This window comes from Homalodisca vitripennis, unplaced genomic scaffold (genome assembly GCF_021130785.1).
Source record: "Homalodisca vitripennis isolate AUS2020 unplaced genomic scaffold, UT_GWSS_2.1 ScUCBcl_3377;HRSCAF=8879, whole genome shotgun sequence".
In the NCBI taxonomy this organism is placed as follows: Eukaryota; Metazoa; Arthropoda; class Insecta; order Hemiptera; family Cicadellidae; genus Homalodisca; species Homalodisca vitripennis.
In genome coordinates, this window is record NW_025779482.1 from 14,224 (window position 1) to 24,873 (window position 10,650).

The window sequence follows — 10,650 nt, forward strand, 5'->3', positions numbered from 1 at the left end:
TTCCAACACTTTTCTTAATTCCTTTACATCTAGTAATATTCAAATTTGTATACCTGTATGACTACATTTTAGGTCTTAATCTACAAAATTCTTCTAAGTATCTCCATTTGATTCATTTTTAAATTTTCCTATAACTTTCTCATTTTTTACTCTAAAGCAATAATAATTTTTTGAATTATGAGTGCAATCATTACTGGCAATGAAAATTGTATGAAAAACATTTGCTTTAGTAATGAATGTACATTTTATATTAACGGTTTTGTTAATAAACACAGTTGCCGATTTTAGTCAGACCAAAACCCTCATGTATTTGTTGAAGGATCAACCCAATGGCATGAAAACATTAATGTTTGGACAGGAATATTTGGCAACACTAATGTTGGAACCTGTATTTGTTGAAGGAAACTTAAATGGAGAATCATACTTAGATTTGCTAAAAAACACTATTGACCCTCTTATTGTGGAAACACTTGAAAACCAGGTAAACGAAGTAGACAGTTAAATTTAGATACAAATATGTTTTATTTTCAACAAGATGGAGCTCCTCCACATTATGCTCTTCCTGTGCGACAATTGATAGATGCACACTATCCGGATCACTGGATTGGTAGAAGAGGATCAATTGAGTAGCCGGCAAGGACTCCAGACTTAAACGTTTGTTGTGGGGTTACTTGAAATCAGTCGTTCCTAAAACACATCCCACTGGTGTCCAAGACTTGAAAAAACAGGATCACTGCTGAGTGCAGACACTTAAAAAGAGAAACTTTTAGAAAGGTTAGGCAAGAATTTGAAAATAGGTTATTTTTTGCTTGAACAACAATGGCTACCAATTTCAAATTGGATTGGAAACCAAATACATCTTAAACTAGTTGTAGTAATACATCTTAGTTATTTATTTTTATAAGGATTTACAACAGTATTCAGTGAGTAATTTTGTTGTTATTAGCAGTATTACAGTAGTTTGTAGACTAATAATTGTTGTACAAGAAATTACATTATTGGCTGCTGATACCAAACAGCTTGGTCGATATCAAGTTTTTCACTAAAATACAGCATTTTTTATGACCTTCAATTTTGAGGTATCACAAGGTATTAGTTTCCATTTCAAATTTTTGGCCTTGGGTACGGGGGGGGGGGGCATGAGGGAGAGCACCCCCACATTGAAAATAATTCTTCTTTGTTCCCCTAATTAGTATTATACACTCCCATTTACAGAATTTTGATCTTGGGCTATAAGTCTTCAATACGAATTTGAAGTATTCAAATGATCACCCTGTATATCATAAGGAATTTTCTGTTTTTGTTTGATCAAAATCTTTTCAATATTTATTATTTGCTTTAACATATATTTTAATGGATTAAGAAATTCTACCTGTAATTCCTTTTCAATCATGAAATACATATTGTAATCATGAATTAATTTTAATTCTATTTTAGCTCATTTGAACGGTGCCTCCCATGCAAGAACAGTTTGATAATGAGCTGGATACAAATTTATAAAAATTGAAGCAAATTATTCTAAATTTTTAAATACATGTACAAGGAAAAGAACACTCTGAATATGATATAATTTTGAATAATTTCCTAGATTTTTTCTTTAAATTTGTTTCATAGACTCAAATAACCTTGACAATAATTTTCTAATATGCTTTCGTCAGTTAAAATTTAATAGAAATGTTAAATTTAAAACTCTTTAGTATGGTCAAGTTTTTCAATATTGTCAATAAAGTCGTTTTGAGATAGTCCTTTAGCAGAAAGAATTTTAGAGATTTCGTCATTATCATTTGGTGGTGTTTCTAATATTTAATTCAAAATTTTACCATTTTTTATAAAATTATTATGTAGCCTATGTTTAAAATTATTGCGTCAATTTTTCTTTAGATGAAGCCATGAAGATAATGATATCTACAAAAGAGAATTTAATTAAATTTTCAATTTAAATGAACTCTAATTTTTTAAAGGTGTCATCTACCCAATCATCGGCCATAAAATCTAAAATAATTCCTGTATCTTGATATGACAAAGATTTGAATTTTTAAATAAAATTTCTACTTTTTAGTTCAATTTCATAGGCTTTTTGCTTTTAGAATGTAATTTTTTCTCTTTATATTTTGACAACTTATTCAAATGAATTTGCAGGAACATTCTGTAAATTTTGCTCTATAGCATATAGATTCCTACATAGGAATTGTTACGTTTAAAACTATATATAATGCAACATCGTAAGGAATATATTTTGAAATTTTGTCATTGATGACTTTTAAGTATTGTTATTGCATGTAAAGATTTTCTATACAATACGTTCAAAATCCATATAAGTCAAACAGGGATGTGGAAATTTCTTATGTTAGTTTGAACCATTTTTACTGTCTCACCTGGACTTGAAATTATTTGCTTACAGACCTCTTTACGAGTCTCTAAATGGTCTGCTAAATTGCTGTATTTATAAAAGTTATATAAAACATTACGTATATAAAAATGTTGTATGTTGATGTTTAGATAATTGAGACAATACAAACTTATTTAAGTCTGTTATCAATAAGTAATGAGATTTTTCTTCTTATTTAATTTACAATTAATTTACAAATATCAATATTTAATTTAACATTATAAATTTCTGAAATTTGCAATGGTAAGATATTAAACTTTTCATCATAAATATAGCTATTGATGGACATTTTTGGATAGTTATATGTTAAATAAAAAACTTCTTTTTTCAAACAATTTTACATCTTTATATGATATTGGACAAATCCAGAAAACATTTCATCATTTACAAATTTTACATTACATAATTCTAGAATTTATTCTGCATTCTTTTCTGGTTCTTCAATTGCACAACAAACAGTATAAATAAAGCAATAATCATCTTTATTTTATTATTAATGCAAGCTTTTTACCTTCCCAGGTAATTCAATAAATGATCCAGCATTTAAAGGCTCATGTTTATTTAATCTTAAAATCGTTTGAATACAACATTAAATTCTAGGTCCATCAACATCCTGCATTTGGTTAATTGCTTTGTTCATGAATTTTAATTTTTTCAAAGTGAATACAAATGAAATTGACAGTAAAAATGTTGTCACCTTTCACTTGAAAATTATTTTAGTAGTTTGATGTTTGTTATATACTACTTTTCAATTATATTCCATGTTCTATTATTATTTTACTTTTAATATTTTTGTTTTCTTTCAACATGTTTCCGATTAATCTTTTCATTTCAGCTCTTTGAGGTTCTAAATATGGAAAGAAATGAGAAATGTCAACAATATTGCTTTGCTTGAGTTAGAAAGAAGAAGTTTCAGTTTTAACAGATTTTAAATACATTTTTTATAAATTTTACATTTATTTGTACCAAATGTTATACTAACATTTTTCAAGTAGGTTGAAACAGTAAGATATTTTCTGTATGTTTTTCTTAGATTTATCCATATTTATTCATGATGTTTATACACAGATTTAACATTGATTTTCTTGTTGTCTCTAGTATGTTGTAAATAATTCTTATTTTCTATTTATTTCTTCTATTAAGACAACAAAAGAGATTTTCTGTTTGTTTTTCATACATTTATGGAAATGAAGGTACAGCAATTTCTGTTCATTTTTGGACTGTCCCAAAAGTGAACCAGGAGCATCATATTAGTATCTACTGACAAAGATAACAATGCATAATAATAAATAATAATTAATACTGACAATACTACTTTCCCAGGGGTGTAGTTCCAGTCCATATATCATCTATCTTATTCTACTATTTCAATCATTAAAGCTGTGCTTGTTTTTAAATATTCATCCAAGGAATAAAATGTACGGCTTTCAAGGTAGGTACTGTTTAACTTTACAAGAAATAAGTTCAAACAAGTCAAACATACTTCATAACATTTTTAAAATTAGAAAAATACTTTTCTTATGTTCTCCAATGATACATAAATTGACCAGATCCCAAGCATAAAGCAAAATGAATTCAATATTTTTCCAAGTATTCGATCTGGGAAGAAAAAGCTCGTTTGAGTCAACAAAAAGTCCAAGAAATTTGAAGGAAGACTCCACTGAAACATTATTCCCCACAATAGGTAGATTAGCTGAAATTGGCTAATACAATTTTACTCTTTGGAATTTTGACAATAGACAATATTCTTTATGTACAAATTTATGGAGAATTGTAACAGCATCATTAAACTATCAGTAAAAATTGATATTTATTTACAAAGTTCATACTGGGCATCAGTTTTCATTATATCATACAAAATCTCTTCCAAGATACTCTTCAATAGTGTAAAAGGTATTATGTAGCAGTCACTCTTGAAACTATTTGCTTTAACACTTCTTGAATAAATGATGAGAGTTCCTCAAATAGAGGTAGTCAGTGCACAGAAAGTTCAAGTTTGCTGCACCTCGAGTCTTTAAAGATGACTGCTGGAACCTCTGGATAATCCACTCTCATGAGCAATTGTTACCACCTCCAGAATATAGAGAGTTACAACTGTTAGTATTGATAAGATGATAAAGGATGGGGAACAGATCTTTCTCGATTGCAAGCTAGCAAGTGCCCCTGGATTACTAAGATGCGAGGTAAGTTTCCTGTTGAAGATTTTCCCCACACTAAGAGACCATAGCAGAGACAAGTTTCAAACAGTCAATGGTATGCTGTTTTAGCAGTGACTGTGTCATGTTATTCTTATTATAATACAGATCCCAGTATTCAGTCTTCTATGTAGACTGTCAATATGCAGTGTCCAGCTTTGGTCTTTATCTATTATCACTCCCAAGTACGTTGCCTCTGTTGCCACCTTAACACTAGGTAAATGAGCTTGTTTGTTCCTTTTTGCTGCCCATTATGATTTGCTGTCTTAGCTTCATTAAATGCCATGTGTTATATTGGTATACTGTCATGTTCATCTCAATGTATGACTGGATCTCTAGTTGTTCTGTAGAGTTTTCAGACAGAAGAAGTTAGACTGAATCATCGCATACATAAAGGTTGTGACAAATTCTTCCAGATACTTAGGGAGATTGTTAGAAAAAAGTGTGAAACAACAGGCTCCAGTTAGTTATTTAGCTAATAATTTATGTTAAAAATATAGTTGTTTTAAAGCTTGTACTACTGTAAAGCATTTGAAAAGGCTCACTTATGTTGCCCAATAGTCTGTGCAGTTTATTTAATCAAAATTATGTTATTTTATAAATATTGTTTGAAATTATAAATAGTAATAGTATGTTTTAGTAAATATTTGAGAATTATTATATATATATATATATATATATATATATATATATACAAGGTGTTTGAAAAGTCTTATAACACAATAAATAAAACACAATAAATACCGATGTGATTAAATTAAATAAAACTAAAAAACCATCGGTATTGTGTTTTTATTTAATGTGTTATAAATTTTTTACATAATTTGCTAATTAAAAAAAGTCAGTGACAACACATCGGTTAATAGAGTAAAACGCCGCCTACCGCATCAGAATACGATGATCCAGTCAAAAAATGGGCAGCGCATAATGTACTTCCCAACGTGTACCTAAAACAACCCGCCATTTCTGATTGGATAAACCTTTTGAGATGCGGTTTGCAGCATTCAACTCTACTAAGTGAGCTCTTTCAAATGAGGTATCACTCGACCCATGCTTTCATTTAAGATTTTCATGTTTTCCTTTGTGGGCCATCCCCCATGGTTGACATGTCATGGTAATAGCAAGGAAAAATAGTTTACATAGCCATATGACACTGTGCAAAGTTTATAGATGTTATCTGCTATGGTTTTGTAAAATATATTAAGCCGTACCCAGACTTTTCAAACACCTTGTATATACACACACACACACACACACACACACACACACACACACATTGTATGCTCAATATTTGGATTTTGTGATTGATTTTTTTCACCTAAAAAAAGTATTAAAAACTTGTTAAATGCTTAATTTTCAAAACATTTCCGGGAGGTCACTCTCGTACCCACTCCCCCACACAGCTAAAATTTCCTTTTTTCCACACTACCATACGGCAACCCTAGAAATGATGGATGATCCGTGTTTCGTCTATGGTATGATAGGGTACGATACTCCTTCTTCATTTTATCGAACAGGAAAACTTTAAGCTCATCAGAAGTCTAAAGAACTGTGCAATCAAGTTTTAACTTTCTATGGCTGTGGGAGTGAAATATAAATATCAAACAAGCAGAGGAGATTTTTGAACTTAGATGAAAGTTAATTCTATGGGATATACTACCTTATATCTGCTGCAAAAATGTCAATGAAATCTAAGTTCAGAATAACAGCTCTTCCCCTCCCTCACCCCCCAAAAAATCTGGTTTGACTGAGGTTATCCAGGGTGTTTTACTCAATTCAAAATTACCTTGGAAATAATAATTTTAAAGCAATCAAATAGAATTGGAATCTTGTAAGCAGTACAGTACACCTCATTCGCCATACCATCAGCACCTGAGAGGTTATTTAATTGGTAGAATGTAATTGTTGTGTAAAGATAATTGCTTCTGTTTCAAGGCTAAAAATACTATTAGCCTATACAGAACATGTGGAGAGTGCAGAGGAACTGCTTCAAAATCACTGTAGTGAAAGATGAGGACGTTACTTTAAGGTCGACTCAATGAACACATCAATAATCTCATGTTTCAAATAATCTTCTTTACTGGCTAATATTTTACAACATTACTCTAAACTTAAATTAATTATCAAGATTATATCTAAAAAGTTACAAATTAATTAAACTACTGGATTAACTTAATGTATTTATTTTTGTCTTTTTATGCAAATAAGTATGCCTACTTGATAATTAGTTATACAAAATCAAGAAGCTCTAAGTTCATTGGTTTTATACTATATTTTGTACTATATAAAGTAGTCATTGATTTATCCTATTAGGTGCTGTCTGTTTAAGAACTACTTACTTCCTACCAAGTCAGAAATCGTGATGTCGTGAGGTGGTAATGAAATTTAAAAGTTTATTTTAAATTTCACTATATATATATATTATAGTAGTTTTCTCCTTGCACATGAAAAATGCTAAACTTTAAAAATTAAGTGAGAACAAATAAAATATACGAGCATTTTCTTCAATTATGTGTGCACTCTACAATGATAAAATTACAATGTCGCTGTAACCTTTATAAAAAGGTATGTATAGCCTATATAGTTGATTTAACTAAACTGACATTTAATGGATCAGCATTTTGAATAAATGCTTTTTAAAGTAAAATTTATGATAGAAATAAAGCATTTCTTGTTATAATCAAAAAATAAAAGTTTAACAGTTTGATAGGTGCAACGTTATCGTTATGTTCTACAATAATTCATATTATTAAATTTCATCAGTCATTAAAATGTTAAATGGTAGATAATACACTACAAAAAATAGTACGTTGTGGGCGGCATGGGATTTCCCAAACCCTATCACAAGAGCTAACAATCAGAGAAAAAAAACAGTACAAAATATTATCTAAACACTACATTAAACTATAGAAATGTTTATATATGTGGAAAGCTCGTATAATGTCCTATAACTTTTATTTGTTGTGTTTTATGGAATTCTAAAAAATTTAGAAAGCTACTATGAAATGAACTTCAAATCACAAACTTTGCTATGGTTTAGTGATTATCTATTGAGTAATCAACTTTATTAATACAAGTAACATTACATTATTTGTTGGAAACTTGATGAGAAAATTAAAAAATGAAAAGAACACACTTGTGCAACCAATATGTAACAAAAGATATGGGAAGTAAACTAAAAACCTGCTATCGTAACCTTTAATGGTGGAGAAGGTTTGGTGGGCAAATAACATTTTTTTTTTTTAATCCACACATTTACTGGACAAAGTTCTCGAAAGACGAAATAACTAAAGAGTAGTGAGGGACGAGGAAACGCTGGAAAAGTGACAAGCAAACAAGATACACACATTTTAGAACCCGAGGTTTTATTGTTGCCGGGAGTCACTCTTTAAGGAATAGTATCATTATCCTCAGTATTTTTATGTGACTCCAGAATGTCTTGTATTGGAAAAATATTGTCCTGTAAAACATGTTAGATGTAATATATACAGTAACCGACCACGACGACCATGTAGAGAGTTCTAAGTACAACGAAGGTTATGTAAACGCTCTCCAATCCTGTAGTCTTGCAAATTCTATGCAGTCTCTTTTTTAATGGCCATGATTTCAAATCATGTCGAAACCATCGAGGGAAATAATATTTTCTTAATCTATAGAAGAGGAACATTTCTTTTGATCAGACTGCTCATCTTTGTGATATACTGTTAAAAGTCTTTGTTTGCCGTATTTAGACTGTTCCTTTGCCTAGTTCTAATCATTGAAATCAACTTTCAGTCCAGCAATGTTACATTTGTTGTACTTGGTGGGGAAATAAACTAAGGTGTGACAACAGATGATGGAAGCCTAAATACGATGTTCGAGGCAAGATGGTACATATTATCTTCACAAATAAGACAGATCTCGTGACAGTGGAACATCACAAGGCAAACCAATGAAAATTGAATCCAGTTTTTATTGACATTTTCACTTCTCTGATGCAAACCTATGCATGAGCAGTGTTATACAATATAACAGAATACACTCCCGTACTACTTGCATTTTAAAGTTAAAGCTACCAAACAAAGCTATAATCTGCTAATTAAGACAAAGCTGTTCTAAAACATGACAGATTTAAAAAAAAATACTTATTGGCTGATTTGGGGTGAAAGTAAATTGCCCACAACAGAAGAAGACTATGACTAAATTTCAAAAACAGCGGTAGTAGTTTCCTCAATTTCATTACAAAAGAAAACTTCATGGAAGTAGTATAGAGGTTTTTCATGGACCGCCAAGAGTTCCCACCACTCAACTTGATACTGTCTTGGGACAAGCTAAGTGATACGAGTTTTCAGGGGGGAGATATTTGATTTCCATCTCTCCTCTCCCCACATTAGATCAATGTAAGTAATTTACTTCTCCAATTCAGCGATAAAAATAAACCATACCAATTTATTAAAAACTGAAATGATTAAAAATGTATGAAAACACTCTCACAATCAAATCAAGTTATCTATGCAGTTTGTGAAATATTGTATTTCATATTGTATATTCATATAATTATAGATTTACTAATTCAGTAATTTCTACTTATATATATATATATATATATATATATATATATATATATATATATACTAAATATATCCTTACTGGTGGATATATTTACATTAGGTTACAGCTTCATGGAAAATGTCAAGTCCATAGCTCATTTAATTCCTGACATGATCTGACAACAGACAAACAGTCAATAAACAGAACAGCAATATTTACATCCTCTTGGCAGCCAAAGAACAATAAAATTGTGCCAGCCTAGAGAGTATTAGGCTTCAATGACGATCAGTCAAATTCCATGGATGTGCATGTACCACCATAAAACTCATTCTTGTCTATGTAATTGTTTTTGTTATCTTAGGACAAGAAGCTTAGAAATTGCGCCTAGTGCTATAAGGACTTTTGCGATGCTTCCGAAGTGACAGGATGTTCTGGATGGGTAAGAGAGTGGGTAGTGGCCGCATCCTATCGATATCCACGTGGAAAAATTTAGGACACTAATCTCAAGTCATGTCCCCTTGAAAGAAAAGAGGCCAGCTCTGAACGAGCCCTCCAGTCAAAGCAGGCATGGGGTGGAAAATTCGTATGTTGAAGCAAGAAAGAATCTTTGATACTTAGTCAACTAACCCTACCAACACCAACAGTCATCTTCCGCAGTAGACTAAACTTATCCAATTACGCTTGTACCCCAGAATATCGATAATTGAGGCCAGTGATGTGCCACTCCTGGACATTATAAATTAAGTTTCATACACAATTAAAGTCTACTGTTTAAATCTCTCTCTAGTGATGGGTATAGCACAGCACAAGAGTGAGCTAAAATGCGGTCACAAACTTTTAACATTACTTTCCACTCTATTATTTATTGTTTTACGCTACGAATAAAATTGTCCCATGTTAAAATCTCATGATTGTACTCAGTTTGTTTAAAGGTTTATTTATTATATTATTTTCCCGTTATTATTATGGTTACCCATAAGAACAATGTAAGAATATTCGCTAACGTTCAGCCAAATTTCATCAAGTGACATGCACCATCATCGAATTAATTGTTTCTTATAAAGAAATTAAACCGTGCAAAATTTCAAGTCTATAGGTTGGTTATTTTTCGAGATGTCATGCGTACAGACAGACAAACAAAAATAAAAATTTCCAGCTCCAGAGTGGCTTTGCAAACGTCCATCAAATAATTACGCATCCTCTATATTTTCATTATATAAACGATAGTTAACCTCTTTTATCATTAACAGGACTAATACATAAGTAATATAAATACTAAAGTAAGTTTTATGATCTCAGTTCTTTGTATTAATTTTGTAAGATTTATTTAATGCTAAATGTGTATTATTTATAGTACTTGATCTGAGCAGCTCCGTTATGTTCGATTTATATAATAGTGAAGCTAAATAACTCACCTGTCTCAATTACCTCTTACATTGTATTTTTATGAGATATAATTTTCTAAAGCTTCTTTCTCCAGAAGCAACTGAAACAAGAAGGTTAGGAATACCGTTGGTGTGGTTCTGGATAGTTATT